Source organism: Piliocolobus tephrosceles, chromosome 17 (genome assembly GCF_002776525.5).
Source record: "Piliocolobus tephrosceles isolate RC106 chromosome 17, ASM277652v3, whole genome shotgun sequence".
NCBI classification, from domain to species: Eukaryota; Metazoa; Chordata; class Mammalia; order Primates; family Cercopithecidae; genus Piliocolobus; species Piliocolobus tephrosceles.
Genome location: NC_045450.1, coordinates 26,425,948 through 26,447,563, shown reverse-complemented (window position 1 = coordinate 26,447,563; position 21,616 = coordinate 26,425,948). Strand labels below are relative to the sequence as shown.

Genomic DNA, 21,616 nt, shown 5'->3' with positions numbered 1-21,616 from the left:
CTGCTGGGGACTTCTGGGGACATATTTTTCCTCCTGATGGAAGGATGTGGGGGCATACGAGTGAAGTCTTTCTCACCATCCTGAATGCTCCCTATTTCCTGCATTTGGAAGTGGTTGGGTGAGGACGTGATGTCTGGAGCTACTGCAGCCATCTTCTGCCTCTAGGAGACGTCTCAGAGAATTGCAGACAGATTGCTAATGTTGTTGAGCAACTAGATCAACCTTTAGCTACCTACTTCCAGCCTTCTTGTTTTCAGAGAAAATTGAATGCCTTTATTATTTAAGCCACTGTTAGGTTTTTATTGCAGCCAAAAGTTGCATTTATTGTTTTAGTTGCTTTTATTGTTTTAGTTGTTTTTATTGCAGCCAAAAGTTGCATTACTAATATTACGGGGAGTGTTTGAACACTCCCTGGAGTGGGCCTGGAGTGGGTCTGGAGTGGAAAATTGGGTGCTCCTTAAATACCGATAAGGGCTCGAATTTTGTTATGCTGGCTCTATCCTATTTCTGGGGCTACTTTCTATTTTTTAAATCTCTAAATTAAAAAGAGTGAAATATATCACTTATAAAAAAGAATGTTTAAAATATATCTGTATAGTCTAAAGAGGAATAAGAAAATACCCATGTATTCACCCACCTAAGGATTAGAACATTACCAAGTCTTAGACATTCCTTGTGTGCCCCTCCCCATCACACCCCGCCTCTCCCCAAAGTTAACCAGTATCCTCAATTTTGCATGAGTCACTTTCTGCCATTCCTGATAGTTTTAACACCCACATAATCCTAAACAATATGATGTTTAATTTTGCCTGTCCTTGAATTTCATCTAAACACATGCAGACTCTACGCATTGTTTTGTAAGCTGCTTCTTTTGCCCTCTGAGTTGTACGGTATGTTTTTGAGTTTGTGCATGTTGATGTGTGCAGGACTGGATCTGTTGTTTCCACGGCTGCATAGTTTTTTGTCATAAGGCTGTCTTGCAGGTTGTGTATTTCTTCTGAGGTTGACAGACAGTTGAGATGTCTCTAATTCTTTTGCCATCACCAACCCGTCTGCTCTAAACATTCTTGTCCGTGGCTCAGGGTGCCACGGGGAAGAGTTGCTCTGGGGTGGATTCCTTTGAATGGAGTTGCTGGACCACAGGGATAGATGCGTTACCTTCATTAGGTAACGCCAAGAAGTTTTCCCAAGTGGTTGCACCTACTTATCCTCACACAGCAGTGACTGAATGTCCGTGTTGCCCACGTTCTCGCTGACATTTGGTCCTAGGTGTGCTCTGTTCTGAATGTCCCTCTGTCCCTGCCAAGTTGACCTCTGACCTTTGAAGATGCCTTTCCCTGTGTGTCATTATTTATCAGCATCCGTACTTCTTCAAACAGTCACCGCGGAATGACGCTGTTGTCCTGAAATAAGGCCATTATCTCAGTTCTGGTCTTTATCTTCGGGTTCAACTGATTTTGGAGTTTCCAATAAGGAGAAAAAACCCAATTTGATATTCTCAGACGTCAGAACTATACCTGATTGGATTCACAAGACAGTGGGAACTTTTTCTGAAGGTCAGCATCCAATCTGTCTCCTTTGGTTCTCTGCCTGTGCGTTCTGAATAATCAACTCTAAAGGCGGAGGCAAGATCTGGGATTCTCAGAGTTGCACATTGCAGGGAGGTGAGCACGCTGTGGATGTCATGGGGCAGGCAAGCGGATTTGGAAGGAGGTGAGAGGACTCTCCGGGCTCTAATGATGGACCTTGGACAGATCACTTAACCTCTCGGAGCATCAATCTCCCCTTCTATTAAAATGGGATGACACCAGCAGATAATTGTGCAGAGAGGGGGTGAATAAGCCATTTAGCACAATGCCGACATGCAGTAAGTTCTCAATAAATGTCAGCAGCTACTTTTAGTAGCAGTTCTCATCTGCATAGTGTTTTGGTGGGGTTGAGAAAGGTTCCAGACGTTATTGCTAACATTCCATACATGCATTCCTATAAAACCTCATGATCTGTAAAGTTGTGTGCTAATAAGAAAGAGGCTTATGAGAAAAATAGAGTTGGGGTAGATGACCCCCAAACCTAGGGAAGCCTGCACCAAGCTCCAAACCAGAGCACCAACAAAATCAATAACAATCTTAATAAAATATGAGCACAGGCAAATCCCTGAGGGCATTTGCACCCAGCCACACAATCAAACGTTTCAGCTGTCAACCCTCAGCATCTGCTTCCTCCTGAGAGGCGTAGGTCCAGGAGGACATTTACTTCTAATCAGGATCATTTTTATCCACATTAAAACTATGATTGGGGCCGGTTGCAGTGGCTCACGCTTGTAATTCCAGCACTTTGGGAGGCTGAGGCAGGCAGATCACCTGAGGTCAGGAGTTCAAGACCAGCCTGGTCAACATGGTGAAACCCATCTCTACTAAAAATATAAAATCAGCTGGGCAGTGGTGGCATGCACCTATAATCCCAGCCACTGGGGAGGCTGAGACATAAAAATCGCTTGAGCCTGGAGGTGGAGGCTGCAGTGAGCCGAGACTATGCCACTACACTGCAGCCTGGGTGACAGAGCAAGACTCCATCTCAAAAATCAAAAACAAAAAACAGTGATTGAAAGTGTAGCATTTGCCACTGGCCTATTGTTTCAGCAGAGGTGGGAAGGACTTTGTAGCTTCTTCATCTAAATTTGCCATATCCCCAGATTATACAGCCCAGTGGCAGCAGAGAGATTCTTGAAACCACAAATCCAGCCACCCCTGGAACCAAGGTGGTACCAGTGGCATTTCTGTAGACTCCAGCCTTTTTTCTTCAGTTCTTCAAGTCCTGATAAGGATATTTCTTTAATTGTACTTGTTCCTAACTACTTAAAAATATTAATGTGCTGGAGAAAATCAGGTATGGACATACTTTCCTCATTATTTCAATATCCTTCCCTTACATATTAATCATGAATGAGGTAACCTGGGTCAAAGGAGCCTGCCTTATAGCAGGATAGACTGTGTCCTCTAAGAGTCTTTCAGCACTGATGTTCTACAATGGGATCTGGCAAACTACAACCCAGGGGCCAAATCCATGGTCCTTTAGTTTTTGAGACAGGGTCTTGCTCTGTCACCCAGGTCAGAGTTTAGTGGCACGATCAGTACTTGCTGCAGCCTTGAATTCCTGGGCTGAAGTGATCCTCCCATCTCAGCCTTTTGAGTAGCTTGGACTACAGGCATGAGCCAACACAGCTGGCTAATTAAAACAATTTGTTTTTGTAGAGAGGGGTCTTGCTATGTTGCCCAGGCTGGTCCCAAACTCCTGGTGTCAAGCAATCCTTCTGCCTCAGCCTCCCAAAGTGCTGGGATTACAGGTGTAAGCCACCGTACCCAGCCCCATCCCACATTAGATACGGTGTTGCCCAGGCCCTCATTGTTTAACCATGTTTTGGCCCAAGGAGGTCAAATTTCCTGGTTCTTTGCCCAGGCAAAGAAGGCACTCTCTGCCTCTAAGACTTCTGTCTCTGGGAAACCACTGAGCTCAGATGTAACCAACTGGAAATTGATTTCAAAAGCTTCAACAGTGGACTCTGTCCCAGCCACATGGGACTCCAAGGACTAGAAGTTACACCAGTGCCTCCTCTCAAAGCTCACAACCTGGCCGGGGGAGGGCAGTGGCTGGGTTAGTACTGAGAGCAGCTCCTTTCCGGAGAGAGGAAGACAAGCATATTTCTCACTTGCTTTAGAAATGCAAGAAAGTTTTATTATATTAAATAGGTATTCATTGCCAAAGATAAAACAGCCTCGTGGGACAAGTGAGGCTGGGCATGGTGGTTCATGCCTGTAATCCCAGCACTTTGGAAGGCCGAGGTGGGAGGTCAGGAGTTCAAGACCAGCCTGGACAACATAGTGAGACCCCTGTCCCTGCCCAAAAAAAAAAAAAAAAATAGCCTGCCTGTAGTCCCAGCTAATTGGGAGGCTGAGGTGGGAGGATTGCTGGAGCTCAGGAGTTGGAGGTTATACTAAGCTTTGATTGCCCACTGCACTCCGGCCTGGGTGACAGAGTGAGGCCCTGTCTCTTAAAAAAATGAAAATTAAGAAAATGACTCCCCTTTCCGTGTGCTTATCCTCACTCTTCAGTTTAGTCTGTATTTTTCCAGTTGTTTTCTCTATTATCAACCACGTACCTATGTAAAGAGATGGAAGCAGAGAGGTACAGTTCTACCCTGTGCTTTCTCCCCATGACAACAGAACTGAGGCATTTTCCCGTGTCTGCACATGTGGGTCTGCCTCCTGCTCTTTAATAACTGTTTATTAGTATGTCCTCCTGTGGATACTCCTTTATTTCTTCAGAATACATACTTCCTTTCAGCTTAGTGCAAATACCATCTTCCTCCAGGAAGTCTTCTTTGATTCTTGCAGCACAAAATGGCCACTTCCTGCTCCAAACTCCTAGGTCCCTGTCTCTTTCTCAGGCCCTAGAAGAGTCAGGGTAAATCTATGCTGCTGTGACAAAGAGATCCTGCAATATGGAGGCTTGAAGAACAGGGAAGCTGTTTCTTTCTTAGGTCATAGTCCTGGCTGGTGAGGCAGCTCTGCCCCTGCCAGTCATTCCAGGAGCCAGGCTCCTTCCAAGTCATTGCTCTGTGTGCCCTAGGGCACCCTGATCGTTGTCAGTGTGGCTGAAGTGAGCCACACAGGAAGCCAGGAGATGCCTGATGTCCGCACCCTGTCACGGACTGTCCATTCACAAGGCATTGGCAAGAGCTTTGCATGGCTGTGCCTCCTGCCTGGGAGGCCTGGGTGTCTGCAATGCCATGGAAGAAGAGAAACCAGCTTTGGTGGACAATCGCTAGTGTTTGCTCTTATACAAACCTTGACGCCTTAACGGGGTGCTTGGGGTCCCCATGCTGTGGGAGTGGAAATACTGAGAGAGCAGGATCAAGGGCTGGTCCATCTTCGCATCTTCCTTCATGTCCTGTGCAGTGCCTGGTATGTGGTTGGTACTTGGGAAATGCCAAGCCCATGTGTGGACATACAGTCACCAAATCAGAGGGTGGTGGGCAACAGGGTCTAGTAACATTTCCCACGTGCCAAGCTCTGTTCTGGGCCCTGAAGACCCAAAGCATAGTTGCTCCATCCCCACACATTATAGTCATGATCTCTTTGGGTTTCTGGAAAAGGAGATTCTCTTCCTGTGACAGGGCCTTTGCACATGCCATCTCTTCCTTTTGACACCCACCTCCTTCTGCTCGCCAGTTCTCCTCACTTGCCTAGCTGTCTCCTACTATATGACTCTCCATAAATGTTACCTCCTCAAAAGAACTTCCTCTGCCTCCTCTTCCAGACTAGGTTGGATCTCTCCATTATCCACACGTGCATTATATTTCTCCTTTGTAAGGTTTTTTTTTTTTTTTAGTCAGAGTTTTGCTCTTGTTGCCCAGGTTGGAGTGCAATGGTGAAATCTCAGCTCACTGCAACCTCCACCTCCTGGGTTCAAGCGATTCTCCTGCCTCAGCCTCCCAAGTAACTGGGATTACAGGCATATGCCACCACGCCCAGCTAATTTTTTGTACTTAGTAAAGATGGGATTTCACCATGTTGGTTAGGCTCATCTCGAACTCCTGACCTCAGGTGATCCACCTGCCTCGGCCTCCCAAAGTGATGGGATTACAGGTGTGAGCCACCTCACCCCAGCACTTGTAAGTTTTATCAATTTATCAATTGCATTGAAGTAACGTTTTTTTTTTTTTTTTTTTTTTTTTTTTTGAGAGGTCTTGCTCTGTTTCCCAGACTGGAGTACAGCGGCATGATCATAGCTTACTGCAGCCTTGAACTCTTGGGCTCAGGTGATCCTCCCACCTCAACTTCCCGAGTAGCTGGGACTATAGATGCATGCTGCCACCCTGCATAATTTTAATTTATTTTAAAAAATTTTTCACAGAGACATGGTCTTGCTGTGCAGCCGAGACTGGCCTGGAGCTCTTGGCCTTGAGTGATCCTCCCATCTTGGCCTCCCAAAGCACTGGGATTATAAGCATGAGCCACCATGCCCAGCCAGAAGTATCTTTTTTTTTGTATAAAATCTCATTTCAGGTCAATCTGCATTCTAAGTTTGTAAGCTCTATGATGGCAGGTACAGTTTTGTGTGTTCAGTGCCTAGCAGAATACCTGGCCCAATACACATTCTGTCTACACATGTTAAATATTTAATCAATATTGTCACCAGTTCACCACGGATGAGAAAATGGAGGCTCAGAGAGGTTGAGTGACTGGCCTAAGATCACACAGCGACTGAGTTTCAGCACTGGGATTTTGGGCTGCCTCCAGAGCTGCTGCTTTCACAGGCTAATGCAATTAGAATACCACATGATGTGTGCCATAACAGGGTATTAATAGGATGTGTTTAAGGGGTGGTGGGAGGGCAGAGTGGGGCGTGACTGACTCAGCCTAGGAGAGGGGTGGCTGCCTGGAGGAAGCGGTGACCTTGGGGGCTCAGAAACCGTGGGGCGTTTGGAGCAGCTGTAGCGACTGCGTGGGAGTATGAAATTTGAGACCAGAGCAGAGCTGGTTGTGAAGCCCCTGCTTGGGGGCGTCAGGGAATTTGGACTTAGTTGAGCTGAGGGGAACTCTCAGAGTTTGCAAGCAGGGGAGTGACATGATCCGGTGGGTTCTGTTTAGAACATCACCCTAGGTCAGGGTTGCAAGCTGACGGCTGCTGGCTGGCAGAGCTGGCTGGGCTCGCTGGGAATCTGAAAATGGAATCTGTGGCCAACTGCATTAGTTAGGAGTTAAGTCCGACTGCTGAGCCAAATACCCAAAATTACAGCGGCTTAAGCGAAATAGAAGCTTTCTGTCCTCTGTCACATAAAAGTCTGAACGAATCAGGCATCTCAGCTCCACTTCAGGGGCCCAGAATCCCTCTAGACAGTTGCTCTGCCATCCCGAGGCACTGCCTTGGTCCACACGGTCCTCGATGGCCGTGAAGGCACAGAAGAAGGAGGCAGATGGGCACTGGGGCCAAAGGACAGTCTCTCTCACTTCACACTTGAAAAATCAGGTGATTCCACCCAAAAGCCAGGGTTCTGGCTTCTCTTGGATGACAGGAAGGATCTAGCAGGACTGGGCTGCACGTGGCCACGACTCACTCGAGCTGGACGGTGTCTGCCTCTTTCGGATGGGCCCATGTGCTCCAGCTCATTGCAGTCCTCACGCTCCCCTTTGTCCCTGACTGCTGAGGCAGGGTGCCCATTCCTCAGTCCTCTTACACCAGCCCTTTGCTCAGTTTCATGACCCTGTATAAAGCATGTGAGCTCACAGCCCCCAACCCTGGACGGAGGATGTCCTGCAGGCAGCTGGGCTGGGAGGCCTGCTTAGGCAGGGGCAGCTGTCATGAGGCAGAACTGGCAAGGACCAGGCCAGGCCCAGGCTCTGTGCTGAGAACAGCCCTTCCTTCCTTCCTTCATCCCAGTGAACACAGTTCCAACAACTGCCTCTGCCTCTAAAACTGGTAGACTCTCCAGGGGAAACCTCGTTTGAAATCAGGGTGAGGTTATTTTCCAAACAGCCATCTGGGCATGTGTGTAGGGCTGCCTTTCATTCACCTGGGAGCTCTTGAGGGTGTCCGAGGAGTGCAGCCTGCCCGGCAGAGCCCCAGCGACCCATCAGAGCCCCTTCTCAGCCCTACCCTCAGGCTCCCAGGCCTGCCTGACCACCCCAGAAAAGGCGGAGGCTGGCACAGGGGAGATATCATGTGACCCGCTGATCAAACTTCCTGTCAGAGGCAGTTGCGGGCGGCTACATTTGAATTTTGCAATCACCGTCCTGTGGGAGTTCTAGATGACATGCTCCCCACTCCTGCTGGGCACCAGTTGCCAAGGAATGATTTCCAGTGGAGGGATGTTTGGTGCCATCTTTATCCATTTTTCCTGATCCCTGGCCTCTATCACGGAGACTCCGTCAGGAAGGAGGAGGGGTGGATGGCTTCTCCTGTCAGGGGCAGATGTGAATGAGTTTACTGGAGCTAGGGAGCAAAGAACTGTGTTTCCAGTGGGCGCAGGTCTCATGGAGATTGAAGGTCCTTGCAGGCTGGAAATGGCCTTGGCACGGTGGCACCTCCAGATCCAACAGCACTTTTTGGTCTGCAAATAGCTCTCCCGTATTAGTCCAATCCAATATTTTCTTTCTGACCTGCAGCAATCAGAGGGGGCCTCTGTGTCCCTCTTGGGGACTAGGTACCTTTTAACAAAATCCCCCCACAGAGCACACTGTCTTTAGGGTCCAAGCCTTCCCCTACCCCTAACCTGCCTCTGCATTTGGGGTCTGGTTTCTGGTGGTTGACTCCCTCCTGAATGGGGTTAGTGTCAAGATAAGACGCTGCCCCTTCTTGGGTTTCCATAGTGATAAATCCCTCTCAAAGAGCGTCTGAGGATTTTGCTGACTTTACTGAAGATCCGTGGGAGGTTCCATCACACAGTGCAGGTGACACGTTGCATCTGGCATCCGCCTGGTCCCTCTTCCTTCTACCTGGATTTCCCAAGGAGTTCCCAGTGTCTCTTCCTCATGCATGCAAAGCCGCTTCCCTCTCCCCTGAAGCCTTTCCTGTTGGCAGCCGATATAGAACCTTGCAAGCATGTGTGTGCGTGTTTTGCGCATGTGTGTGTGTGTGCACGAAGACATTGGGGCACTTGCCTTCTGTACTGAAGCTCTTGTCAAAACATTTTTCTCCACAAAGTCATTTCTGTCCTCAAGAGGAATTCTGGTGCCAGCAGCTAAGATAAGACCGTTTCTTCACTTGTTATGCGGCTAACAGCTGTGAAGTGGGCTGAAGCAGTTAAGTCATCATCCCCATTTTACGGATGAGGAAACTGAGACTCAGAGAGGTGCAGTGACTCCCTCAGGGTCACCCACTGTAGGACTCCGTTCTAGGCTTGTGCCCTTTCCGCTGCATCCCTGCCTCATGGAATCCTCTTTGCTGGAGTTTGGTCCTGAATTTGCTTCCATGGTGAGCCTTGCCTGGTAGGGCCAGAGACTGGGGGTAACAACAAAGCACACATTTACTCATTCACCAAATAGGTGATGAGCCCACTCCCTGTGCTAGGCACTGGATACTTGGGAATCAGTGGTGAGTGATACAGGGATTCTGCCCTCACGGAACTGATGGTCCAGTGAGGAATCAGATGAGCACACACACAAATGCATGTGTTCCCACAGGCAGGCTGACTGTCACTGAGACAAATGCATCAGGGTCTGGGGTAAAGGAGTGCAGGGGGAGCAGGGGTGCTATGTTATAATGGGGGTCAGGAAGGCCACTTTGAGGGCACAAGCTCCAAAGGTATCTGGGGTGACAGAGCAAGCAGGCGCAATGTCTGAGCCTGGACAGTGTTTGGTGTGTGCAGGGAGCTTTGAGGAAGCCACAGGGTCTGGAGCACAATGATTGAGGGAGAAGGTTGGGGAAAAAGCAGGGAGGAGAACAAGCATCTCATATGGGGCACATGCGCTCAGACCTGGGCAGTGAAAACAGTACTGACGTGGCCAAGCGCCATAGCTTACTCCTGTAATCCCAGCACTTTGGGATGCCAAGGTGGGTGGATCACTTGAGGTCAAGAGTTCAAGACCAGACTGGCCAACATGATGAAACCCCGTCTCTACTAAAATTACAAAAATTAGCCAGGCATGGTGGTGTGTGACTGTAATCCCAGCTACTCGGGAGGCTGAGGCAGGAGAATCTGGGAGGCAGATTTAACCTGGGAGGCAGAGGTTGTAGTGGGCCGAAATCCTGCCACTGTACTCCAGCCTGGGTGACAAATCGAGACTCTGTCTCAAAACAAACAAACAAACAAACAAACAGGTACTGACAACTGCACCCCACATTCTGGACATTACTTCTTTCTAAAAGCCCCTCGGGTGACTCAAATGTGCCGTGAGGGCCGACAGCCACTGGGCTAGGGCCCTGCTGACCACCGTGAGGACCTGACAAGAAGTCCTTGGCAGGCAGGGAGGGAGGTGATGCAATCTGATGTACTTTTCTAGATCTCCCTGGTGGCTGGGTTGGAATAGATGTAAGGGAGTGAGACGGTAGGCAGGGAGGCCATAAGGAGGCTGCTGCAATGGTCTAGACAAGGGGCAGCAGTGGCTAGCGATGGAGGCAGCCTTGGCCAGGTGTCGTGCTGGACCCCTCTTAACTTCAGGAGGGATGGTACCAGGTTCAAGAGGCCAAGGAAGAGAACTGGAGCCAGCAAACTAAACATAGGGTTTTGCCAGGCGTGGTGGCTTACGCCTGTAATCCCAACACTTTGGGAGGCCGAGGCGGGTGGATCACCTGAGGTCAGGAATTCGAGACCAGCCTGGCCAACATGGTGAAACCCTGTCTCTACCAAAAATACAAAAATTAGCCGGGTGTGATGGTGCACGCCTGTAGTCCCAGCTACTCGGGAGGCTGAGGCAGGAGAATTGCTTGAACCCGGGAGGCGGAGGTTACAGTGAGCCGCGATCACACCACAGCACTCCAGCCTGGGTGACAAGAGACTCCATGTATGAAAAAACAAAAACAAACAAACAAAAGCCATATGGTTTACTTGGGGGAACTTACCTACAGAGTGCTCCAGTGGCGATGGGCTGGACAGAAAAACAACGGCTTATAAAATGCGTGCAGTTTCTATAGCACTTTTATGTAACACCCTTTCTCCGGCAATCCTTATTCCTTAAGTCTGCCATACAGGATATGCTTAAGTTGTTATTGCTGTCAGTTGCATCTATCATACACCAGGGTCCTCAGATTACCACAAACTCAGTGACTTAAAACAACACAAATTTAGGCTGGGTGTGGTGGCTCAAACCTGTCATCCCAGCACTTTGGGAGGCTGAGGCGGGTGGATCACTTGAGCCCAGGAGTTTGAGACCAGCCTGGGCAACACAGGGGGACCCCCATCTCTACAGATAATTTTAAAAAATTAGCTGGGTGTGGTGGTGCACACCTGTGGTCCCAGATACTCAGGAGGTTGAGGTGGGAGGATCACCTGAGTCTGGGAGATTGAGGTGGCAGTGACCTGTGATGGCACTGCTGCACTCCAGCCTGGGTGACAGAGCAAGACCCTGTCTCAAAACAAAAACACAAACAAACAAACCACACACACATGCGCATTTATTCTCACACAGTTCTGGAGGACAGGAGTCCAAAATGAAGGCATCCACAGGGCTGCACTCCTGGGGGCTTCAGGGAGGAGGTTTCCTTGCCTTTTCCAGTCTCTTGATGCCAGTTATACTCCTTGTCTTGTATCTCCTGCATCTTCAAAGTCCGTCACTCCAACCTTTGGTTTTGTATCATATCGCATTTTTTTTTTGATTCTCCGGCTTCTCTCTTATATGGACCCTGGTGATTACATTGGACCCACCTGGATAATCCTGGCTAATCTCCCCAGCTCTCGATCCTTATCTTCATCACCCAGCAGAGTCCCTTTTGCCATGTAAAGTAAGATATTACAGATTCCGAGGGTTAGGACATGGACCTCGTTGTGGGAGCATTACTCAGTCTCTGACAGTCAGGGTCCCCACTGGAGTGGTGGAGGGGCCTATGGGTGGGGCCTGGGGCTCCCTTATCTCCCTGGGGGCTCTCGGCGTCTCCCCGACCGGGCGCAGATACCTCCTGGCTTTTCTGTCTGTGCCAGTGTGTGGGTCCCGCTTCTATTCCCGAGGGGTCCTCCAGGTGGGCCGGCCTCTCCATGGTTGCTAGGGTGGCTCGCTGCCCCTAGGGTGCACTGGTGTCCACCTGGTCTCCCACCTGAGGACTTGGTCGACCAGATCACCCACTCCCATTTGCCTGGCATTTTCAGAATGTATTAGTTTTCTGTCGGTGCCATAATAAATGACCCCACAAACTTAGTGGCTTAAAACAGCATACATGTATTATCTTACAGTTCTGCTAACTGGAACCCAGGACAGTCTCATCCACCTAAAATCAAGGTGACATGGGGCAGACGTGGTGGCTCACGCCTGTAATCCCAGCATTTTGGGAGGCCAAGGTGGTCGGATCACCTGAGGCAAGGAGTTTGAGATCATTTTGGCCAGGATGGTGAAACCCCATCTCTACTAAAAATACAAAAATTAGCCAGGCATGGTGGCGCATGCCTGTAGTCACAGTCACTTGGGAGGCTGAGCCACAAGAATCTCTTGAACCCGGGAGGCGGAGGTTGCAGTGAGCCGAGATCGCGCCTCTGCACTCTAGCCTGGGTGACAGAGCGAGACTCTGTCTTAAGTAAATACATAAATAAATAAATAAATAAAATACAGTCAAAGTGTTGGCAGGCTGTGCCTTGTTCCGGAGGCTCTAGGGGTGAATGCAATTTTTGCTTATTCTGATTGTTGGCAGAATTCAGTTCCTCCAGATGGTAGGACGGAGGTCCCTGCTTTCTTGCTGGCTGTAAACGAAGGGCTGTTCTTGGCTTCTAGAGGTCACCCTGTTCCTTGGCTAGGGACCCCCCACCCCGTCTTCTCCATCTTCAGAGTCGGCAACAGCGAGCCGAGTTTTTCTCTCCTGGCTTTTCCCTCTCTTCCTTCAGCTGGGGAAGGTTCTCTGCTGTTATGGGCTCATGATGACATTGGGTCCACTTGGATAACGGATCATCTCCCCATTTCAGGGGCTGCAACCTTAATTACACCTGCAAAGTCCCTTCTGTTTTGTAAAGTAACATATTTACAGCTTCCAAAGATTAAAGCATGGACGTTTTAGGGGCTATTGTTCTGTCTAAATGCACCAAATAGTAACAAAACAATGACAATGTAATTAACACTTATTAAGCTTTTATTACCTGCCAGGCTCTATGCCTAGATCCTCGGAATCACCTCTGAGGAAGATACTATTATTATGCCTATTTTAGGAATAGGAAACTGAGGCATAGAGAGGTTAAGGAATGTGACCGGTTGAATTATGCCCCCCCGCCACACCATTCATACATGGAACTCCTAAGCCCCAGTACCTCAGAATGTGACCTTATTTGGAGTGAAGGTTTTTATAGATGTAATCAAGTTAAAATGAAGTATTTTGAGGAAGCCCTAATCCAATATGGCAGATGTCCTTCTAAAATGGGGAAATGCAGAAATACAAACCCACACAGGGAGAATGCCATGTGGATGGGAAGGCAGCATCTACAAGTCAGGGAGACAGGCCGGGCTGTAATCCCGGCACTTTGGGAGGCCAAGGTGGGCAGATCACTTGAGGTCAGGAGTTCGAGACCAGGCTGACCACCATGGTGAAACCACTGTCTCTACTAAAAATACAAACGTAGCTGGGCATGGTGGTGCATGCCTATAATCCCAGCTACTTGGGAGGCTGAGGCAGGAGAATCACTTGAACCCAGGAGGCGGAGGTTGTGGTGAGCCGAGATCACGCCACTGCACTCCAGCCTGGGCAACAAGAGCAAAACTCTGTCTCAAAAAAAAGGAGAAGGCCGGAAACAGATCCTTCCCCCACAGCCCTTAGAAGGAATCAGCCCTACCAACTTCTTTTTTCTTTTTTCTTTTTTTTTTTGAGACAAGAGTCTCACTCTGCCCCCAGGCTGGAGTGCAGTGGTGCAATCTCGGCTCACTGCAAGCTCCGCCTCCCGGGTTCACGCCATTCTCCTGTCTCAGCCTCCCGAGTAACTGGGACTACAGGCGCCGGCCACCTCGCCTGGCTAGTTTTTTTTTGTATTTTTAGTAGAGATGGGGTTTCACCATGTTAGCCAGGATGGTTTTGATCTCCTGACCTCGTGATCCGCCCGTCTCGGCCTCCCAAAGTGCTGGGATTACAGGCTTGAGCCACCGCGCCCGGCCCCTACCAACTTCTTAATTTTGGCTCTCCAGCCTCCAGAGCTGTGAGACAGGAACTGTCCGGTGTTCAGGCCACCTATTTGTGGTGCTTTTTATGGCAGTCCTAGTGGACTAATAAGTGTAACTTGTCATTAGTTGTGGCAGCTGGGTTCGAGCCCAGGCAGTCCTCAGTCTTTGGCTCTCTGGCTGTTTTCGTTGCCACGTCTGTCTCCATCTCTCTCCATTTTGGTCTCTTTGTCTGATTTACTCTGTTCTGTTTTTCTCTATCTTTTATTTATTTATTAATTTTGAGACAGGGTCTTGCTCTGTTGCCCGGGTTGGAGTGCAGGGGTGCAACCATAGCTCACTGCAGCTTCCGCCTCCTGGGTTTAAGCAATCTTCCTGCCTCAGCCTCCTGAGTAGTTGGGATTACAGGCATGCACCACCACGCTTGGTAAATTTTTGTGTTTTTTGTAGAGATGGGATCTCATTATGTTGACCTGGCTGGTCTCAAACTCATGACCTCAAGCAATCCTCCCGCCTTGGCCTCCCAAAGCCCTAGGATTATAAGTGTAAGCCACCCTGCCCAGCCTCTTTTTTTTTTTCCCGTCACTCACTCTCCCCTTCTCTCTCCCCCTGCTTCTGGCTCTCTGGGTTTCTGTCCTTCCCTCCTGGCCCTCAGCTCCTACTGAGACAGGAACTCCCTCACCTCCTCCCTCTCGCTCCCTCATTCCCCTCCAGCCACTGTCCCTCCCAGGACACCCCTTTGCAATTAAACTGCGGATAGACCAAGGCCCAGATGCCAGCATCACTGATGCCCACACCGGCTGTTCTTGGGGCCTTAGCGGCAAGTGAGCAGCCGGAACTGAGGAGAGTGGGCAGAGAGCTACCCTCTCTGAGAGCGGAGGCCTCTGAGCTGCAGGAGGAGCCAAGCTCAGCCCCCACTCACCACCCTGTGGGCTCTCTCCGGCCCCCTCCACCCTGCTGTGCACACGGGCGCCTCGGGCTGAGTGGCCGTCAGCCCAGCAGCCCCACCAGGCCTGGCTGGTGCGTAACGCTCGCAGTGGGCACCAGCAGCTGTGCCGCCCGTGTCCTCCTGCCACACTGACTGCTGTTTTTCTGCTCCTGGTTTCTGGCTTCAAGCTTTTCAGAGCAGTCTTCCTGCCCTCCAGATCCCAGCCTCCATCTTTCTGGGTTTGACCTTTTCCCTTTGTTGCCCCTACTTCTGGGGTCCCTGTTAACCTTGAGTGGGAAATTCCCCACTCCCTAAGGTCCGAGGAACCCTGTGGTCTGGCTAGTCCTGGCCCCTGGTTGGGTTGGGGTTGGGGATTGAGATGGAGACAGGAATGAAGGAAGTCAGGGAAGGCTGCCAGAGGGAATTCTGGGAAACACTGGGGAACGAGCACTTTGGAGATACCTGTCCAGCCCAGTCCTTCTCCTCTGGGGGCTTCCCCAACATCAGTCATGGCCATGATGGCAGCCATGTTTTCCTGCAAGGCCATGATGTACCCGGCCATGCTGATTGGCCACTAGAGCTGGACATGTGACCTGAACTGGGCCAATCGATTCCTCTGTCCTGGGAGTTTGGAGGACACTGGGAGGTGGGTTGGCCTCTGTAGGGCTAGACACAGGGACAAGGGGTTGAGTGCTTAAGGGAGGCAGGCATGTGTTCAGAGGAGCAGAGAGGGGCTGAGACAGCCAGAGAGGGGTTGCCCAGTTCCCATAGCTGCCCTCTCCTGCAGTCCCTGCTGCTGGGTTCAGCGAGATGCCTGTGTATCCTTCTGTGTTAACAAGCATCCATGCTCAAGCTCCTGTGAGTGGGTTCTGTCTTTTGCAGCCACCCAGCCTCCAGATAGCGCTTTTAAGAATGCAAATCAGATCACAGTGCTCGTCTGCTTGATGCCCTCAGTGACTTCCCAGAGCTGCAGCATTTCTCCTTAAGGCTGCCCCAGCACGAGGCTGAGCAACCCGGCCCCAGCCTCTCCCATTGCCCCAGGACTCCCTCATAACAGCCTCTTTGCTGTTTCTCCAGCACTCCAAGTTCATTCCTGCCCCAGGGCCTTTGGACTTGCTGTGCCTTTTGCCTGAGATGCTCTCCCCCTGGATCTTTTTTTCTTTTTCTTTTTTTTTTTTTGAGATGGAATCTCACTCTGTCATCCAGGCTGGAGTGCAGTGGCGTGATCTTGGCTCATTGCAAGCTCTGCTTCCTGGGTTCACACCTTTCTCCTGCCTCAGCCTCCTGAGTAGCTGGGACTACACTCCCGGCTAATTACTTTGTTTTATTTTTTTTTGGTATTTTTAGTAGAGACGGAGTTTCACCGTGTTAGCCAGGATGGTCTCAATCTCCTGACCTTGTGATCCGCCCGCCTCGGCCTCCCAAAGTGCTGGGAATACAGGCATGAGCCACTGCGCCCGGCCTCTTTTTTTCTTTTTAATTTGTTTTGAGACATGATCTTCCTCTGTCACAGGCTAGAGTGCACTGGTACACTGCAAATACAGCTCACTCCAGTCCCCACCTCCTGGGCTCAAGCGATCCCCCTCCCTTAGCCTCCTGAGTAGCTGGGACTACAGGCATATGTCACCATGCTTGGCTAATTTTTAAAATTTTTGTAGAGATGGGATCTTGCCATGTTGCCCAGGCTAGTCTCGAACTCCTGGGCTCAAGCAATCCTCCCGCGTTGGTCTCCCACAGTGCTGGTGCCCAGCCACCCCCTGGATCTTTACATGGCCGGCTTGTCCTCATCAGGTTTGAGCTGGAATGTTCTCTCTTGGAGAAAAGGCCCTGATCAGCCCATCAGAGAAGCCTCGCTCACCCTGTTATTCTATCACAGCATCCCATTTTGTTTTATTCAAGGCACATAACACCATCTGTTGTTTATTTATTTGTTGACTTGTTTACATCTGTTTCCCCTGCTGGAGTGAAAACATCACGTCTTGTGCACCACTGAATCCTCAGTGCTTCCAATACAGCCTGGCACGTAGTAGGTGCTTAATGAGTATTTGTTGATTGAATGCAAAAATGAGGCAAGATGGCCCAGAGTTAGAGTGCCAGGAGTTTGGCCGGGTTTGCTGGGAGAGAGTTGAAGGACCTATCTCATTCTCCCCACACAGGAGCCCCACTCTTGCCTATACATAGGCTGCTCTGCCCTTGTAGATGATAGTTCTGAAGGTTGCCCAGCAGCGGGTGGAGACCAGGCTGCCAGGCTTCAGGAAGTGGTGATTGTAGCAGAGGTGACTCAGTTCTGCCTGGGCCAACCTTGGGCCCCCTTCTGGGCTGATACATACTCTATCCACTGGGCCAGTGTCTGTTCTTCCTCTCGAGGGCCCCAAAATGATCTTTCCAGGGGGACCTTGTTTGTCCTGCCGCCCTTCAGTAAGGGACAATGATTCGCATCCCCCAAGATCGGAGGCTTTGACCTGGGGGAGGGCCTCTGGTCTAAAAACAAGCCCCATTTTGGGTAAGCTGGTGGAGGCGACAGTTTCACGTGCGAGTGAATTGCCTTTCGTCTGCCTCTGTCTGATTTGTTTTTGAAAATTCATTGTATTTATTCGATATGCCATCATACAATGGTCCCTTGACATATTTCGTGCTGTAAAGAGACAGCCCCTGCCATCAAGCTGTACGCTGTGGCTGACAACACCGGGTGTCTCGTGCACCCTCACGCACACACTTCCACGTGGGCACACGCTGTTGTCAAGCACACAGACGTCACAGGCTGGTGGGAGCAGCCCTGGGGATGAAAGACCCAGGCTGGCGTTGGCTGTACCTCTCCTCCCCTTCCTGGAAAAATGATGGCAATTCTGCAATATCTATGTGAATTGGGGAAGAGACAGCATGGACAGATAAAGTCCAGGGTCCCAGTCGCCTCCCTGGCCAAACGGAAGTGGCTAACCAGCCACTGGTTTTGAGGGATGGGAGTTCAGCAAACTTTTCTTTTCCTTTCTTGTCTGCTGGTGAGGTGCTAATGAGTAGAACAAAGCCCACAGAGGGAGGGGGAAGCAGAAAGCCTGAGCAATCCACTCCCTGAATAATCAGCCCTGAATAATTGAGAATTGACTTGTAATTGCAATTGTCTCAGCGTGGAGATGCTGACGCTGGAAGATGAGGAACAGGCGAGAAGAATGGTGGGGTTTGGAAAGAGGGCGTTGACTCTGGATTGATTCCGGACAAAGCAACAGGGGGTCAAGGGGAAATTCTTTATTACAATTTTAAACTACAAGGGCAAATGGCTAACACTGTTGGGGGATGGTTGTAGGAGGAGGATAGGAGAGATGTATCAAAGAAGGAGCAATATTTCTTTCCTGACAGTAAACAACTGCCAAATAAACCCCAGAAATGACACTCTGAGAGCGTCTGTGGGAAGCTTAGAGAGCTGCTTGTCCGGCAAGAGGTATGCATTTTGTTCAAGCTTCATCTGGTGTTCGCTTAAAAGAGTAGATTTCGTTTCCCCTCTTGCACCAGTCTGGAGGGGAAAATCAGCACGTAACATCTGCCTCATGTCATCGTTTAGACGCTGATGAATAAACGAATTCTGGCAGGACTAAGCAAATAGCAAAATGCAAGACCCAGCCAACTCCCGATTAGCTGTTTGTCGGTTATCTGCTGGGGGATTATCCAGAGGAAATGTCCCATCCCGGAGTGGAGTCCTTCCCGCCATGCAGCAAGGTCCTCGGCTTCACTCTCTGAGGTGGACTTTTCATTTTTACTTTTATTATTTTTAGAATTATTTGGTAGAGACGAGGTCTCACTATGTTGCGCAGGCTGGTCTCAGAATCCTGGGCTCAAGTGATCCTCCCACCTTGGCCTCCCAAAGTGCTGGAATTATAGGTGTGAGCCATTGCGCCCCGCTGTGGCCTAACTTTTGAGCACACAGAATGTCAGATGTGAGCAAGTAATGGTTAAGGGCTGGGTCTATGCAGGCAGACAGATCTGAGGTTGAACTTGTCTCCTACACACAGTAGCTAAAAGGACTTGGGCAGTGTCTCCATTCCTCTGAACCTCTGTTTCTTCCACTGTTCGATGAAGAAGATGATGATTGCAGCTGTAACTCTATGCTTATCAATAGCCTTGAGTTCCTCTGCATTTCCCAGCATCCTTTGCACTTGGAATGGCCATGTGACTAGTCTGGCCAAAGGGATATGAGTGGAAGTGATGGACTGAGGCGGGCAAATATACTGTGTGTCCTCCCTCTACTTTCTCTCCCTCATCTGTGGTGCAGCTCCACTATAGAGGGAGCCTGGATCCCCGAGTCACTGCATGGATATAAGTGATTCAGGAGAAGCAGCTAAGAAAGAACCTTTAAGATTTTGAGGTGTTTGTAACAGCAGCTAGTATTAACTACCCAAACGAATACAGTGGTACTCCCTTGAGAGGTATCGTGAAGAATTAAGTTAGGGAGGCAGAGCTTATAAGAACTTAGCCAAGTGCCTGGCATCTAGAAAATGTTCAATAAATATTAGGTATGAGTATTAATTTATTTATGCAGCAAATATTTATAGAGTTCCCATGATGGGCCAGGCATATGGAATAACAACAGATGCATAAAATCATATTTTGGATTATGTATGAAATAGTGCACTCCATGATAAAATAGAAAGAATTTGGTCATCCATTCCATCAGTGATTATTATTATTATTATTGTTATTTTTGTTTTGAGACAGAGTCTTGCTCTGTTGCCCAGGCTGGAGTGCAGTGGTGCGATCTCAGCTCACTGCAACCCTTGAAGCCTCCCAGGTTCAAGTGATTCTCATGCCTCAGCTTCCTGAGTAGCTGGCATTACAGGCATGCACCACCACACACAACTGATTTTTGTATTTTTAGTAGAGATGGGGTTTCACTATGTTGACCAGGCTGGTCTTGAATGCCTGCCCTCAAGTGATCTGCCTGCCCTGGCCTCCCAAAGTGCTGGGATTACAGGTGTGAGTCACTGCGCCTGGCCCAATCATTGATTATTAAATATTAAACCCTGTTATGCTCCAGGCATTGTGATGAATGGTGGGGACAAGTAGTTGAATATGTCCGTTTTCACTCTTAAATTGCTTGCAGGCTATTGAGAGATGTACAAGTAAACATATAATTCAAATGCTAAGTGACACGTGTCATATGGGGGACTTTTTAAAAGTGCTGGCTGTGTCATTAACTCTGTTTGGGGGAAATCAGAGAGGGCTTCACGGAGGAAGGGGCTTTTGAGTTCAGCCTTGAACGTCTGAGTAGCATTTGGGCAGATGAGAAAGCATTTTAGGTGGAGGGACTGGTCCATAGTCATAAAGTTTTGGGGTTTTTTAAAAAAATTATTTATTGACTTATTTTTTAGAAACAAGGTTTCACTCTGTTGCTCAGGCTGTAGGGCAGTGGCGCAGTCATAGCTCATTGCAACCTTGAGCTGGGCTCAAATGATCCTCCTGCTTCAGCCTCCCGAGTAGCTGGGACTGCAGGTTCATGCTACCATGCTCAGCTAATTTTTAAAATTTTTGTAGAGACGAGATCTTACTATGTTGCCCAGGCTGACCTTGAGCTCCTGGTGTCAAGCAATCCTCCTGCCTTGACCTCCCAAAATGCTGGGATTACAGGTAGGAGCTACCGGGCCTGGTGAGGTCTTGTGTTTGATGAGATGTGACAAATGCTTTGGTAGCTGGGGATATAGGGTATCTGTGCTAGGTGGAATAGTGTCACACACTCCAAAGATGTCCACATCAGTGCTTGCTCTGGCAGCACATACACTAAAATTGGAGTGATACAGAGAAGGTTAGCATGGCCTCTGCACAAGGATAATACACAAATTCATGAAGCATTCCATATTTTTCCATTACTCTAAGCGAAGTAACTCCAGAATAGAAAACCAGACTCTCTATGTTCTTACTTATAAATGGGAGCTAAGTTATGGGTATGCAAAGGCACATAGAGTGATACGTGGACATGGAAGACTCAGAAGTGGGGAGGGGCCAGGCACGATGGCTCACACCTGTAATCCCAGCACTTTAGGAGGCCGAGGTGAGTGGATTACTTGAGGTGAGGAGTTCAAAACCAGCCAGGCTAACATGGTGAAACCCCATCTCTATTAAAGATACAAAAAGTCAAGAGTGGTGGTGCATGCCGGTAATCTCAGCTACTTGGGAGGCCGAGTCAGGAGAATTGCTTGAAGCTGGGAGGTGGAGGTTACAGTGAGCCAAGATTGCACCACGGCACTCCAGCCTGGGCAGCAGAGTGAGACTCTATCTCACAAAAAAAAAGATAAAATAAAAAAAATAAAAAATAAAAAAAAAGAAGTGGGGAGGGTGGGAGGAAGTGAGGGATGAAAAACTACGTATTGGATATGATGGACCCTGCTTGAGTAATGGGGGCACTAAAATCTGAGGCTTTACCACTACATAATTCATCCATGTAACCAAAAACCACTTGTACCCCTAAAGCATTGAAATAAAAAAAATAAATAGTAACAATAAAAAATAAATAAAATCAGCAACAGAAAACAAGCAAAGATGTCCACATCACAAACTTTGTAACCCAACCCGTGACTGTGTTAGCTTACGTGGTGCAAAGGGACTTTCTCAGATGTGATTACTACATTAAGGATTTTGAGATGGGAGGTTATCCTGGAGTATCCAAATGGGCCTGACCTCATTCCATGAGTCCTTGAAAGTGGAGAACCAAGGTAGTGGGTGCCTGTAATCCCAGCTACTTGGAAGGCTGAGGCAGGAGAATTGCTTGAACCCAGGGGGCAGAGGTTGCAGTGAGCTGAGATTGCACCACTGCACTCCAGCCTGAGTGACAGAGCGAGACTCTGTCTCAAAAAAAAAAAAGAGGGAGAACACTTCCCAGCTATAGGCAGAGTGAGAGGTGTGCCTATGAAAGAAGGGAGAT

At 49.1% G+C, this 21,616-nt stretch overlaps 1 protein-coding gene and 1 non-coding gene across 4 annotated transcripts in view; both read left to right on the top strand.

The window, feature by feature from the left end:
• Positions 1 to 21,616, top strand: part of GSG1L (GSG1 like) — a 294,726-nt gene that overhangs the window by 71,151 nt on the left and 201,959 nt on the right. The gene's annotated exons all lie outside the window — the stretch shown is intronic.
• LOC111526942 lies at positions 20,452 to 20,558 on the top strand. The gene has a single exon (XR_002726530.1). It is a non-coding gene; the product is annotated as a U6 spliceosomal RNA (small nuclear RNA).